Genomic DNA, 16,885 nt, shown 5'->3' on the forward strand with positions numbered 1-16,885 from the left:
CTACATTTGTTGACTTACAATAAATAGATCATCACAACTAGCAAAAAAAAAGAAAAGAAAATTTAAAGTCTAGCTCTGCCTTTTCCCAACTGTGCAACTCAGCCAAGTTACTCAGCTTCTCAGAAGGAAATTTACTGAACCTGAAAGTTTAAAAAAAAAAAACAAAACTATAAGTGGCTTATAGAAAGAGTCAAATTAGGTAATTCATTTGGAGGCATCTGAAATTTAACAATTATTAAAAAATTGCAAGTATGAATACATATTGGACACATTATCAACTACCATTTAACTAGGATGCTCCTCCATATAGCACAAGACAATGAATTAAAATTTCACTCAAGACAACTTTTTAAAAAATTTATAAAAGTTACAAAGTAGGCTGGAGCGATAGCATAGTGGGTAGGGCATTTGCCCTGCATGCGGCCGACCCGGGTTCAATTCCTCTGCCCCTCTCGGAGAGCCAAGCAAGCTACTGAGAGTATCTCTCCCACTCGGCAGAGCCTGGCAAGCTCTCCATGGCGTATTTGATATGCCAAAAACAGTAACAACAAGTCTCATGATGGAGATGTTACTGGTGCCCACTCAAGCAAATAAGTGAGCAGCGAGATGATAGTGATACAGTGATACAAATAAGAAGATTATGAGTCAGAATGACTAGGTCAGATCCATGGTTTCTCCTTCTGAACCCTGCATCTGATGGGGGACATCCAGAGCCACACTGCACAATGCCCAGTTATGCCCTTGACATTGAGTCAAGGTTAGGATGCAGCATGCCTCAATATTTTACCCTCCCATTGCCTATTAGAGAAATACAGCTGGGGCTGGAGCAATAGCACAGTGGTAGGGCGTCTGCCTTGCACGGCCGACCCAAGTTCAATTCCCAGCATCCCATATGGTCCCCTGAGCACCGCCAGGAGTAATTCCTGAGTGTAGAGCCAGGAGTAACCCCTGTGCATAGCCAGGTGTGACCCAAAAAGCAAAAAAAAAAAAAAATACAGTTAATGGTCCTATTAAATGTGTTTTAAGCAATTTCTTTCTTTTCAGCATACATGAACTCTTAGAAGTATTAAGGTTCATAAGCTTAGATTTGAAATATTCTATTTTTTCGTGTCTTAAAAATAATTAAATACTGCGGTGGTGTTATTTAGTTTTAATTCAACAAAACTTTATCATTCACTTTCAGGACACCCAACACTACATTCATGTGTTTGGTAGAGTAAGAAAATGATCTCTTTATGCTAGGGAATGTTGTAAAAACATAGATAACAACAAAGTCTTTTTTTTTCAGTGATTAAAAGATTATGATTCTCCAACATCCCAGACTAATTGTTTGGCATATCCATTACTATTCTATGTGAAATTCTTATAAGAAAGACTTAATTAAGACCTAAGATCCCAAATAGTCACTAAAGGTGATTATTCTCTTCTTTGAGCTCTCACAGAGAATACCCTGTTCTGAACTTGCAACTCGGGAACTAGTCTTGTAGTAACTCAAAAGCAGAGCAAACTGCCCTCTAGATTTTGAAACATTTGGTGATCAGGGCTGTGTCCTCACCCTACCAAAAATCAGGTGAGGCATGCACTGAACATTCAAAAATTAAATGTACAGTAGTAAATGTTGCCATTAAAGACATTCTACTGGCACATTAGAGCTGAGCATCAGCGTGAGCCTTCTTAACATCGTGCCTCTTGGTACAGTTTCAAAGGCAGCTTGTCTGCATCTGAACCGAGCGTGAAATCAGACCTACCTGACAAGACCTGCCTCAGAACAACCTGGCCTCCCAAATCCTTGTTTCCCAGGAAGCAGTAAAGTTGTAATACAGACAGAAAGAGTGTTCCTCCCTCTGTAGTGTAGGAAAAAAAAAAAAAACTGAGTGGGGAGATCTGTTAATGCTTTTGACATCAGTCACGATGAAAACCATACACAAGACCAGTGGCAATGAAAGGGGGTAAAGGCCTCATTGTGACAAAGTGACCCCGCACGCCTCAATTCTCAGAAATGCCTTTTTTGGAGAAAGAGGTTTAGAAAAATCAACTAGGTTAGCTGCTAGGCCTCCCTTTGAGTTGATGACGCAGTATCTCCTTGTTGTGTCTCCTTCCAGAAAGCCCAGCAAAGATGATATTAGATCAAAGCCTGTCTGTGTCTCCTGTGTCTGATTTGTCAACTTGTACTCATAATGGCAGCTAAGCTGTCACTGTCAATAATCTTCTTATCCTGTTCCCCTACTCTCAAATGTTACTCTCCGCACACAGAAGAGGGAGTTAAGAAAGAAAAACAAAAGAGAAAAAGAATCCCTAATACTGTATTCCCCAGAGTGGAAAATAAAGTGTTTGTAAATTGAGGGATGCTAGGAACCCCCAACAAAACAGCAGACTGACTCCCAAGAGGTCAGTACACTTGTCGGTCACATTCCAGCAAAGTCAGAACTGAGGGGATTAAAATTAATCCAAGTGGCAATGTCTGAAGTTGGCACTGAACAGTTTATAAGGCATTACCAAAGAAGGCCATTTGGGAGAGGAAGTGCAAAGGAGAAAAAGGCAGGATGAGGGTAATTTGATGACTAGGAAAAGGTCAAAGGGACATAGACTCTGAGGGTCCCCCTGGATCAGTAAAACCAAAAGAAATAAAAGCATATGCACATTCACTGAAATTAAAAACCCGCTTAGGCTGTCTTCTCTGCTAAATTCTTATGGCTTAAAAGTGATCTTAGGGGGCTGGAGTGATAGCACAGCGGGTAGGGCGTTTGCCTTGCACGCGGCCGACCCGGGTTCGAATCCCAGCATCCCATATGGTCCCCTGAGCACCGCCAGGGGTGATTCCTGAGTGCATGAGCCAGAAGTGACCCCTGTGCATCGCCGGGTGTGACCCAAAAAGCAAAAAAAAAAAAAAAAGTGATCTTAGATTCCTGCAAACATCTTCCCCTTCAAGTAAATAAATGTTGTGAACCTTTAGCCATTTTAAGATGCCTTACCTGGAAGTTTAGTGTATGCCTTCGAACCAGGAAAGAGTTCTAACAGTGTCTAATATTCCTACAGGCATATGCATTTCTTCAAACACCAGAGAATCCACAAGCTAATGAAGCATACAGATGCCAGATGGGTGACATCAGAGAGCACCACCGAAGGCGCTGGCTCAGCCCAATAGGCTGACCATCTCCATGTATGAGTCAGTTGTTAGCATTCATTTTTACAATGTACTGAGAGCTCACTGTGGGAAAATCATATTGCCTTAAATTTCTTTTTATAGAGCTGAAAAAATAATGCAATTGATAGGGCACTTGCCTTTCATGGGTTTGCTACCCAGCACCATATAGGTTCCACCCCCACACCTCGCCCCCTGCATCCAAACACACCAGGAGTGATCTCAAGTACAGAGCCATAAGTAAGCTCTAAACACTGCTGGGTGTTGCCCCAAAACAAGCAAACAAAAATTCCTGTGCTTCATAGCTTCATAGTTTAGTTTCAAGGAAAAATGTACTATAGGTCATTACTCTCCATATATCTAAAAACATTTAAACCGGGCTGGAGCAATAGCACAGCAGGTAGGGTGTTTGCTTTGAACATGGCTGACCCAGTTTCAATTCCCAGCATCCCATATGGTTCCCTGAGCACCACCAAGGGTGAATCCTAAGTGCAGAGCCAAGAGTAACCCCTAGGCCTCGCTGCGTGTGACCCAAAAAGCAAAAATAAGTAAATAAAAATAAAATTTAAAAAAAAAACACTTAAACCACCTGTTCAGTGGATCAATCTCAAGATACTGATAGTTTTGGTTGCATCAACATAAAACTAAAATAGGTATCTGTAAAATGATGGATCTTATACAATAAAATCTTAAATTAAATATATTTAACTGAATCTATAATATGCTTATTCTATGTAGAATCATTCACAGTTCTATAAGCCTTTTCATATGTAAATAATTTGCATAATCCATCTTATTTGATATCATCAATAACTTTGTGACGTTGTAAAACATCTGGTGTAGTCAGCTCTCTTGGAAGCAGAAATGACTTTTAAATGTCTACTAGAATACAGAAAGTTGTTAAATGAGCTTAGGCTATAACCCAGATATCCTGACCTCTAGTAAAATATTCTATTACAGAACTTAATAAAATTAATGCATTTTTAATCCACTACTACAAAATTTCAAAGTCAGCAAAAACAAAGTATTGAGTGTATGCTTTTCCTTCAATAATAAAGTGACAAGTAACTTATCTACAAGCTATCTATTTAAAATGCAAATTTGAAAAACACTTTTGAGAGGCATCTGGGCAAAGGACTCATTCTATTTCTTTTTTATTTCACAGGAGAAATTTATTAGGAAATACAAAGTTCAAAAATTTATATTGCCTAAGTACAAGATCAAAAGTTTTAGCTCTACCAATACAAAAACATCATTTCCTGGGGTGAAATTTTGAGAAATCAAAATTTAAAACAACTTCCTACAGCTCACCAAGATCAGTATTTTGTTTCCGCATGGACCTAGTGGACATTTCAACCTATTGAAATAGTCTTTAAATTTGCTTTAAATTTTTCTGGAAAGTTCATATCTAAAAGTATGGGAGCTGGGAAAGGAAATTAATGACTTCTGTAAGGGATAGGAGAAAAGGGGGTTTATGATGGGACTTAAGGGCAAGAGCTTTGCAATTAAAAATGCTTTTTAAACATTTTACTTAAATCCAACAGAACTGGAGTGTCAGCACAATTCTATTTGTTAATTTTGACATGATTTACTGAGTATAATCCCCTTAAGTCAGAAGCTGACCTCCACAGCATTCGCACTTCCTGTGGGATCAAAAGGAATAATAAGAAACATGTTACTACTGTAAAATAAGCAAGTCTGGTGTTGTGTGCAGGTTTGTTCCTGTGATGTCAAATAGACAAGCATGCAGCAAATACTCAGCAATAGCAAAATAAATGTCCAGAGACCTTTTTCCAGCCAACAAGCTGACAACTCAGCAACTTAAAACATATTTTTTTTCTCTTTCAGAGCCAATTCACTTGCAGTATAGGCTGATAAAGCAGTATTAATCTCCTGCTTTAAATCAAGTTTCTGTCACTGGGCTCCATTAATCTCCCCCCTGTTATCAAGTGTCTCTATGGCAGGAAATTATATTTCTAAATTGAATTTTGTTCTGTTTCGATGTAGTGAGAAATATTTCCCAGACTACTAATAGGATGCATAAAGATGGTGACTCTGACAATACCGTTAGGTAAATAAAAGCTATAAATTAAAACCACCTTCATTCACTAGCCAGCATAATAGCAAAATAGAAAGCATCGATTACCTGGAAAGAGTAATCAAATAAAAGATTTTAAATGAAAAGTGAAGTAGCAGATGGTTAACTTTTTAATTTACCTTTTTATAGCAATTGCCCATAAAGGTAAAAAGAAAAAAAATCAATCCAATGAGTCTCCTGGTGCTAATAAAACACATATTGATTCTTTGCGCATATGCTTACGCTACAAGATGCTCAAACTTGGTTCTTCCACAGGTAATGGGAGCAGATATTGTTTATGAGCACTTCAACGAAGACAAATTTACAGTAAGAGAAAGTCTTTGGGTTAGATTTATTATGAAAGAACAAAAATGTAATACCACAAGCAACAAAGAGACTTCATTTTATGGGCCGAGATCTGCACACAGAAGCCTAGGACAATTCAGCCAAGTGGCAGATCCGTCTCTGGAAGAGGCCTCCAGAATTATAGTCTCCTTTTCATTATTTTTGAACAATAGGGTGATTTCAATAATGTTTAGTTGCTTTGCATTGATATAAATTGCTTTGAATTGCCTCCTTTAGCACAGTCTAGTTCTTTCGGAAAAAAGCAATTTGGGTAGTCTCTTCAACCTGTTTTTTAAAGGCCAATCCCCAATGTGGCCCCTTTTTTTTTTCAAACCTTACCTCCTATCCTTCTTCTAATATGTGAAGATATTGTTGATTTAAAAGACTATATGTATTAAGCACAAAAGTGCATAAAGGATGAACCGAGAGCCGCGGCACGAGAAGCAGAGCCTCCGCGCCTATTGACTGTGATCCTGAGGTCTCCTAACCCATTTTGGCACCAGAGCGGATGCTTGAGCCATGCATTTTGACTGTGAACTGAGCTACAACCTCGTGCAGCCCAGGGAGGGATTTTTCTCCCTCTGCACCCCATTTTTCTGAGCGAAAATGGCGGCAGCGGCAGCAGCCACGCGGTGAGAGCCACCCTCTAAGACCCCTCCACCAGGAGGTAGGACTTTCTTTAGTGACGTAGCCTGTAGGTGGTCCTGGGAGGGGAGGCGTTCCCGGCGCGCCTTCCGCCCAGAGATGAACCAAGAGCCGCGGCACGAGAAGCAGAGCCTCCGCGCCTATTGACTGTGATCCTGAGATCTCCTAACCCATTTTGGCACCAGAGCGGATTCTTGCAGCCATCCATTTTGACTGTGAACTGAGATAAAATATTAGAAACCCAAAACCGCAGACTCAAAGTCTTCACTCTTACCAATGAAGAGAAATTATTAGATGATGCCTCTTCAGCAGGCCTGATTGTTGGGGAAAATTTCCAATCAATAATAGTGAGTTCTGTATGGAAATATGGAATGTACTCAATATATATAGAGAATAATGGGAATATCATTAGCTACTTAGATGGGGGGTGGGGTGGGAGGGGGGTGTATTGGGGTTCTTGGTGGTGGAACGGGTGCACTGGTGAAGGGATGGTGGTTTAATCAGTATTTGACTGTGACTTAAACCTGAAAGCTTTGTATTTTCTTTTCTTGTTTTCACGGTGGTTCAATAAAATATTTCTTTAAGAAAAAAAAAAGTGTATAAATCTGTAACTGTACCCTCACGGTGATTCACTAATTAAAAATAAATAAATTAAAAAAAATAAAAGACTATATGTATTAGGGATACAATTTTGTGCCTCTTCAAACTATATCACCACACCATACCACCACAAAAGTATCAGTCTCTCCCCACCACAGTCCACTGAACCCCTTCCACATCGGGTCCCCTTCCCATATTCACTTGGGAAACCACAATTGGTTAAGTCCAAGGGATTCTTTCCATTTGGCTTTGTCTTGCCCCTTGCTTTGTTTCTTTATATACCACATGAGTGAGATCATCTGATATTTGCTCAAGGTGATCAATTTAAAACTTCCCATATTTAGCACTGGTGTAGGGATGGGTAAACTATCACTGTATGACTGAAATGCAAACACGAAAGTTCCTAAGTTTGTAACTGTACCTCACAGTGATTCACTAATAAAAGATTTTTTTAAAATAAACTTCCCATATTTAAAGAAACATTGCAGGAAAGGAGATTTTCACTGCACACCAAATTTAAAAATATATGTAGAAAATGTTACCTGAACCAGGAGACTTGAAGGGTAACTAGAACTTCACAAATGTACAAAAGACTGAGGGGAAAGTTGTGCAGAGAGAAAGGAGTTTTCTACTGCTCAAAATGATACCAACTCCCCTTTCCCACTCTACCCTATCAACCTGGGTCAGAATAGATTTTTGGGTTAAGTCATTATACAGCTGCTTAACTTCACTTCCAGATATTTCAAAGTTAGTTTTATTTGGGTAGAATCAAACATTTCCATGTACTATCTTCCTCAATTTAAGTATTTGAAAGCTTCCCTACATACATAAAGATTTGCAAAGAAGAATCATAATTATTTGCAGTCACAGAACTTAACATTTATGAAAACAAAGAATTTAATGAGAATTATAAAAAAAATCCTTTCAAAACAATATTAACTGAGAACTAGAAATTAACCTCACATGGAACGAACTATTTTCAGATGAGAATAAAAACAAGATATCTTTTTAAATAAATGAAAGCAGGTGATAAAAAGTGAAGTAACATTTGAAAAGCATACATCCTTCTTCTTTACCCTTTGAGCATATCTAACCTGTATTGAGGAGAATAAAAGAAAATTGCAGCACCCCAGTATGGAGGTCATTTGTTATTATTCCTTAAGACAAACCAATTGGGGCACAAGGGAGGGAAAAATGAGGAGAAAGTCCAAAGAGCCCGAGTTTATGCCTAGTGTATAAATGTCCCAGTTCCAGCCCCCAGCACTGCAAGACCCCCTAAGGAGCCTCGGTCTGCCCCAGCATTAACAGGCAGGCGGCTCCGTATCACTGGACCCAAATGGGAATGATAAGTTTGTAAAGCCACAGAGTTTATTGTTAATATTATTGCTATCACTCAACATAATTTTGACAGGAGAGCAGACAGTAATGCGTTCCTGGAGGAATGGTAGCAAAAGAAAATGACAATCATTATTTTTCTATTTGCTGCAATTTGACAACGTATTTTGCATAAACAGCACCAGATGTCTAGCCTCTGGACTCACTCTTTTTATCAAAAAGACCAGCCATCTCATCAAGTGTGGTGTACATTTAAGTACTTCTGCTTTGCTCTGTTTAATGCCTAAAGGTTTGATGGGGTTCCACATGGAATTAATGTGCGATCCTGAAAGACAGTTCAGGATGGCCACAATTTTAAGCTAAGCCTATTGCCAAATTGTTGTTCACACATGAAATGTACTTGCTAGTGGCTAGTTTTCAGAGGCAAACACCTACTGGTATATGCAATGTAAACCTTGGTTGTTATTAATTAAGCAAGGAGCAGGATGGTGAGGAATCTATGTTGCCTTAATGCTGTACAAGCAGACATCGCAAATAAAAATCTAAAAACACTTTTTAAAAACAAGTTTTGTTTTTCCATAGAACCACATACAACCACATACAGTCGCCCTGGGATCACCACCAGCAGAGCTCAGCCCAGTTCGAGCCTGCTGTGCTCAGAGCCACCACGGCCAAATACATTAGTGCTCCAGGGGATTATGCAATGCTAGTGATCCAACCCATGGCCTTGCACGTGCTAAGCATTGCTTTACCACTTATGCTATCTTGCCTATCTAGCAGAAAATATTGCTATGCTACATTTATTAGAGTTTTCCAATATCAGACATTGTCCTAGGTAGAATAAAAATTTTCCTTTGTAATACTTAGTGGTCCCTTTCTCAAAGGATCACTCGGCAAGAGATATTTAGATACCCATTTGTTACACCTTCTCCAGATGGAGCCCTGGCGACACTGAGCAGCAACTAACACGGCTCCGGCTTGCGGGACTGGGACACATCCGAACCTTTTCTAAAACCTGAAAACATACAATCTTTTAATGGAAAACCAATTATCAAATGCTTCCTTAGTAGGGCTGTCTTTCTTGGGGGGAAACTCCAACAACAGTAGTGAGTTTTGTTTTGCAATATGGAACATAATCAAGGTAAAGAGAAAATGAAGTGAAATTCATCAGTTATACAGTTGGGGTTGGGGGGCAGGGGGGTATACTGGGGATTTGGGTGGTGGAATATGGGCACTGGTGAAGGGATGGTGTTTGAATATTGTATAACTGAGACATAAACCTGAAAACTTTGTAACTTTCCACATGGTGATATAATAAAAATTTTTTTAAAAAATAGATACCCATTTGTATTAGTTCAAACACTTCTCGATATTCTAAATATTTATGGGTGAAAAAGAGAAGTATTAGAAGCTAACATTATTTCACCCTTTCCTAAGAACTTAAAAAATGCCTGTTCAACCATACACCAGAATATCAGGATATAACCAGAATCTATATTCTTTTGCCATGAGATACATTTTGTTGAGAAGGTAAATCTTAAATCTAAAAGATATCAGAAAACTAAAGGTTATGCTACTCATCTCTAAAGAATTCAAAATAATGAAGAGAGCACATGTTTAACCAAGCTCTTTCATTTTAATAAAAAAAATCAAATTTCAAATACATCCCCAAAAAATCACCAAGGATTTTTTAATTTTTTTAATTTTTTAATTTAAGACGTCATGATTTCTTTTAATAATACAATGTTCCAACAATACACCTTCCACCAGAGGGCGCACCACCTTCCACAATTGTCTCAGGCTCCTCCCCTCAACCCTTCTCTACCCCCTTATCTCCCTCCCCAGCCCACAACCTGTGGTATGCTCAGTTCTTTTGTCTTTGACCATTTGCTATTAATAGAGATCTTCTTCATTTTTCGAAAATCATCCGTCTTAAAGTTTGTCATCTACCTTTGGTCATTTCTGAGTGTGGCTATAAGCACATTGAGAACTTTTCTCTAAATGATGGTTCTGGATTTTTCTCTAAGCATATTTTCACACAAAAAACTTGTCGTTGGATGCCAATTTGATGCTTAATGGAGCTTCACTTTCAGAAAACGCAAATTTCTTACAATTTTCACAGAATAGGAGAACAGATGCTTGGTTTATGACATTTTGACAAGTTCTTGCTGAGTAGAAGGGACAACTTCTGGGATGAATAGGAAGTATTTTAGAAGATCCACCTTCATAAGTGATTGGTTAATCAAGCTTGAAAGCCTAAGGAGAAAAGAAGTTCACTGACATGGATTCTTGATGCCTTTTATATTAAAAGGTTAAAGCTAATAACGTTTTTTCTAATCTATGCCATTCTTGAGATCTGCCAAACTCACATTATCCTAGAATTCCTTCAACTAAATTCAGCATCATCTATCACCAACCTATAACAATATGCTGAAAACAGGACACAAGTAAACTTCAGAGTAGGCCTAAAACCTGATCAGAGTTTTGGGACTTTGAAATAAAACTGCCATCTGAAAATTTGAGCTGCACAATATGCATCCAGATTTCTGGCTTTGTATTTTCTAACTGGAAGAGCCAGCAACACTGGGCCCTTGTCCAGTCTGGTAATCACTGATTGGCACTCAGTGGCTGCTACTTAACCCCTGGGCCAGATACTTCCTGAGTTGCTTCCAGGAACAAAATTCTGAGTGTCTAAATATAAGCACAGTAAATTCATTATTCAACATTTCATTCACATACACTCAACAAAACAGAATTCCTCAGAGTGACTCTCAGAACACGTCTTTGAAGTCAGGTGAATTCCAGAACCGTGATTATTTTAGAAGACAGGACATTTCCTCAAGTGGGACGCAAGATTACTATGGCAACAGCACAGTCCAGTCCCCCAAGAATATCGTATGCTCTGCATTATTGGGTGACCCAGCCCATGTTTGCTGAGTTCAGCTTCCCAAGGCAGCCCACAAAGAAGCAACATAACAAGGAAGGCGTGGCTGCCACCAGCCAGTTACCCCGCTGCTTAATTATCCTGATCCCTACTGCTTAATGCCCAGAAGGTCAGAAAGATCCAAAGCCTTCCAAAAGCAATCTAAATTCATGCAGAAAATCAAAACCAAGTGACTGATTGTGGAGGTCGAAGTGGAGGTCTTGTCCTGTTCAGCAGGGAGAACCCTTCACAGCCGAATGAACAGACGCAGAGCCCAGAGGAAGGAGAAAAGGCGTTTATTCTATGGCAGTTACAGTATTTATACATCCCTGCTGGGAAGAGGTGGTATAGTATGCATGCCGGGTTTCCCAATAGAAATGCAGCGTGTGGCATGGGCGTTAGCTAGTGATAAAAAAATGCTGATAGGATAAGATCAATAAGGTAAAATGGCTCCCTACAACCAATAGTCCTTTGGTCCCAAAGGAGTTTTTTTCCTAAGTCTGAGGACACATTTGCTCCCATCTGACAGGTGTGCCCGCTTCATGTTCAATGGTTGCCTAATCTTACAAGTATGATTTGATCATGACCAAAGGGCCAAGACACCAAATTCATCTGCTCCCGATCTGTGACCTTGACCTACAGCCTCGAAGTGACTTATTACAGGGTCTCTGAGGTTCCTAGGTCAAGTTTCTCCCAAAGTTCACTCTTTAAACTTCATATACACACTCACTGCCTTGAATGGGACAGCTGGAGCTATAGGGAGCAGGATGTGGAGCTGACCGAGGTGAAACAGTGGCCCTGGGGCCAGGCTGGAGCTGCTTCAACCCAGAAGAGGCTGCCCTACATGTGAATCCCATGCCCCGAGCAGCTTAGCTGGTCACAATTCCATCCATCATTGTCCTCAGAGTACCAGCCTGATGGAGTCTAATGAAATCTCACCACTTCTCCTGCTCTGGGGGCTGGCACTGTGTGGACTGCACAGAATTGGTGACCATTCTGGGCCTTGTCAGCCTGTACCAGCAGGAGGATGCCACCACCTCTGCTAGGGCCTTGGCACCATGCTGCTCTCACTCTGACTTTCTAGCTCCTGCTACACCGTGTCAAAGAGAAGGCATGGAGGGAAGGCAAAGGCCCCTGCTGAGTTGACAGAGGCCACAGCAGTGGACACCGAGTCCACACTGATACAGACGCTGCTCTGGAGCTGGAGGCTGCTGGTCAGAGGTCCTCCAAGCACTGGACCCGCATGCCTGCTGGCACACTCAGCACAGCCAGCTCCGCTGCCGCCCTGTGTTCTACAAGTCTGTGCTCATCACCTCCTGTCAAGTCTGCTACAGCCTGTGGCAGAAGCTGTCTAACGTGTTCTGACACCACGCTGTCCTCCTCACTGTCTACAACTTCCAGTTCTGGAATGTTCCCATATCCAAAGGCAGCCTGGAAAGTTGGTGGGGAGGCGGGGAGGCGATTCAGGGCCACTGACCGCACACACGTGTCCAGCATGTGGACATAAACATGATAACCTCTCAGTATCTCCATTGCAGGCCATAGTGCTCAGAAGGAGAGAGAGACAGAGAGAGAGGGAGAGAGAGAGAGAGAGAGAGAGAAGAGGGGAGGGGAGGGGAGGAAAAGTGCCCACCATAGAGCCATACAGGCAGGTTAGAGGGCGGGGGAGTGGCATGAAGGAAACTGGGGTCATTGGTGGTGGGAAACAGACGCTGGTAGAGGGCTAGGAGGGAATGGATCATTGTATGACTGGAACCTGATCGTGAACAGCTTTGTAACTGTGTATCATGGTGACTAAATTTTAAAAAAAAAGATAAAAAATGAAAAGGCAGTATGATGGGATTTACTAATGATGAGCAAAAAAACTAGGAACCTGGAGCCAGGCAGCAAAGCTGAGCTTCTCTCCCGCATCCTTTTCCTCAGCTTTTCCCTGCTCTCCCATACCCTGCAGCGAAAGACTCCACTGGTCCCTCTGAGCTCAAGCATCTAGCCCTGCCGCCCATCCACACCCTACCTAAAGCTACCATCAGCAGGGGAGCAGGCGCTGAGCAAGGCTGCCTGTGAGTTCAAAAAGTAGACCACGGGGGCAGCTGCTGCTGCTGCTGGACACGTGTGTGCGGTCAGTGGCCCTGAGCCACCTCCCCGCCTCCCCACCTCCCCAGGGCTCCCCAACAGAGACACAGAGAGACGGGGAGATGGAGGAGGTTGGGGACCACAGTCTGATGATGAAAATGGCTCCCTTAATGCAAAGATGCTAGCATACTTGTAGAACATCTGAAGGGGGGTTGAGGTAAGGACAGGTGTGATTGGTCATTTACATAGTTAAACATTTGGCTGAGGAAATTCTCTTGGGGAGATCAACTCAAGACACTTTGTCTCCCAGGGACATCTACATTGCTTTTATCTTTCTAGTTGTATTAATTACCAATACTTGCAGTTGTTTGGATAAACACAGTAAGAGACAAAGATCCCAACACTTAGTTCTCCGGGCTGAGAGCAAGCAAGGCTTTTAACACTCAGTTCTCTGGGCTCTGAGAGCAAGCAAGGCTTATACCATAAATCCCAGACTAAGTCCTCAGGCCAGTTCAGCTAATCCTTCCCCATGGGGATCCTGTCTCTTAGGTTGTAACAGTTTGCATCAAGACCATGCATTTATGCTTTCTAGCCATTTCGATGACGGGTAGTTTTGCCACTTGCCCCGGGTCCATCCCAGTCCCACAGCAGGACTTCCCTTCTGGGGTGTTAGGAACTACAGAAACCGAAGCCTGAGTCAAGTTATTATGACCAAGTAATTATTCCCAGGAGAAGACACATTTCAGAGTCAGTCAACTCCCAAATATTAGGAGCAGACCAATAAAGGTCTCTGTGTTTAACCAAAGAACATTGCTCTATAGTAAAATATAAAAAGGCTATAGGGGAAATAGAAAAGCAGCTACAAATACACAGGACTTCAAATACAAAGCAGTACAAATACAAGCTCAGAATTACCAGAAAGTTTTGGCTTACAAGGAATCAAGACTGACTTGGGGAACTGTGACAATGAGAGGTAAAATACAAAGGAAAGGTTAAAGATAAACTTTAACTCAGTTCGGGATGTAGCAAGAGCATGTTAAACTTCTCTGGGAGGAAGATAGGGGGCAATTCACCGATGAAGCCTAAAGCACTTGGGTTGATATCCAACAGCTGCCCAGTCACACACGTCCTAAACACCACAGCCAACATGTGAAGCCAGTGACCAAGCAGCTGCTGCTAGACCTATGTCCATCCCCCACTTCTTGGATCTCCTCACCTGCAGGCAGGTTTCCTGCAGTGCTTGCTGCAGCTGCCCAGCTTCCGGGCCCCAGTTCTACCAGCAGCCCTGAGCACTCTTGGGAGGCCCTAAAGATGCTGGCAGGGATGATACTCCTGCCAGCTGGTCAGACTAAGCCTTTGCCCTACCCCACCCCACCTGCAGCCCATGACCTCCTGCCCATCACATGTATCTGCCCCGTCGCTAGGGATGAGTTGCCCTAGCCCTCAAAGCACACCTTTATGAATGTTCCTGTAAGAGCATCAAGTCCTTCCCCGGAGCCTCATTCCCACAGGCGGGGAGTTCAACCAGGGTGGATGGTACCAGAGCCACAACCCTGCCAACCCATATGGGACATGGCACTTTTGAATCTGGGAAACATCTAGAACCACCTACAGCCCCTGCATCTACTGGTGCTGAGACTGATGTGTACCACTGCCAAGTACACCAGCATCAGCACCAGCTGGCCCTGCCTGAGCCATCTGGGCCTCTGGCACATCTCAGCAGCTGGGCCTGAATCTGTGCAGCTGCTTTGTGTACTCTGGGAAATTCTTCTTCTATAGAGTGGGCTGGAGCCCTGCTTCCTGAAAACCGCGCACAGAACTGGAGAGCACCTAAACTCTCTGTTCATCCAGATGTGCCGGTGGCCAATCTCTCCTGACAGCACCACATGGCAGTGCTTGCCCCTGGCCAAATGAACTGCCTCTTCTTGGAGCTCCTCAAGTGCCGGGCTGCCCTATGCATTGACACTGGAGTCAGGTCATCCCCATGAGCCCCGCTCTCCAGCACCTTTCCTGCCCTCTTCCTCCTGCTTCCTACACCTTCCGTGGAGATAGGTGTCCTCAGACAAGCACCCAGAGCAGTGGCAGCATGCAGAGGGCATCAGCACCAACCGCCACTACCTGCCCAGTTTCATCCAGAGCCTACAGGTCTGGCCTCAGCTTACTGAGGGAGTTGTCTTCATGGTGCTGCTGGGGGTTAGCAAAGAGCTAGCAAATCAGCCTCTCAGAGCTGGGCTACCTGCTGCCCCCCCTCTTACCTGCTGCTCTGTGGCACCACCCAGCTGCTGAAGGACCTATGTGCCTGCCCAGTACTGCGAAGCAGCTTTTCCTCTATGTCACCGTCATCATCTCCAAGAACATCTCCTGGTCTGTGACTTCTGCTGTAGGGGGTGTGGAGTGGTAAGGGTGTAAGACCACCACTCAGTGATGCTCAGGGCTTCTTCCTGCCAGTGCTCAGGGAACCATATGCAGTACCAGGTACGGAACCCGAGACTGCTGCAAGCAAGCTAAGCACTCTGCCTGCAGTCCCATCTCTCCAACGTGTCTGGTTTTTGCAGAATACCTGCAGAGCAACTCCTGCAGGGTTATTCAGCTTTTTCCATTCATGGTGAACGGCTCGTATGACCCCCAAGCAAATGCTCGGCAGGAGTTTGCTGGCCCAACGAGAGCAATTTCTATTGCTGCCGTTCCATGTCTTATGACACATCAGGGTCAGCAGTGGGCCTCCCCCCTTGCAGGCCTCTAGGAGTCCATCATCTCTCACGCTGCTCACTCAAAAGCACTGCCCTCCACAGCCAGGTAGGGAAGCCCCTGGCCCATCTGAAAAGACAGGACCCACACCCTGCCCCAGGATCCTCAGGATCCCAGCAAGGAGCCCAAGCTGGCAGTCTAGAGTCATTTTTTTGTGACTCACCCAGCCGCCCCCAGCAGCCCAGTCATACACTCTGGAGATTGCTTCCTACTCAAGGCTGTGCAGGAGAAGCAGAGAAGAGACAGGCCCAGACTGAGAACCTCAGCCATGGGTGTACAGGGTACTGTGGATGGTGATACCAGGAGAGACTCCAGTGAGATGACACACTCCCCAAGACCCAGACCATATGCCCATGTTTCCCATTACAATGGTCAGTGGAGTAAAAAGGCCAGAAGAAGATCTAGACAGCCGAGAGAGCGGGAAGAGGGGGCAGGAGAAATCAGAGAGGGCAACAGAAAATATAAATGAGATCTCTGGGGGGTGGAAAAGCCCAGAACAGAGGCTTCACAAGAGAGCAGGGGGACAGGGGAGCAGCAACCCATGACCTGTTGGGGCTGGGAGGCACAGAGAGACCTATGCAGATGCCTGGGGATCAGCAAGCAGCCAAAGGATGATATCTTGCATCCCTGCTATGGGAGTGGTTAGACCAAGGCCATCAAGGTTAGTGGCTGTGGCCTGGGTCAGGGGCACTGACAGAATAGCCTGTGACTCCAGGGTTTAGGCAGCTGGAGTTCAAGCCTTGGGGTCTGAACATGGCCCCTGTGGGTAACTCCACTCACCTTGGGTGCTTCCAGCCTCCAGCTCGGGACTTCATCACCTCTTCAGCTTGACCCCATTTCACCCGAGAAATAAATACAATGCGGGTGCCCTGCCAGAAACACCTCCAGTTCACAAGACAGTTAGTTTTGGATTCAGTTTTGGTTCTTATGCATTTAACTGTTGTCATTTTTTTTGTGACTCACCCAGCCTTCGCCACATCCAATGACTTGGGTCCAT

Source organism: Sorex araneus, chromosome 4 (genome assembly GCF_027595985.1).
Source record: "Sorex araneus isolate mSorAra2 chromosome 4, mSorAra2.pri, whole genome shotgun sequence".
NCBI lineage: Eukaryota > Metazoa > Chordata > Mammalia > Eulipotyphla > Soricidae > Sorex > Sorex araneus.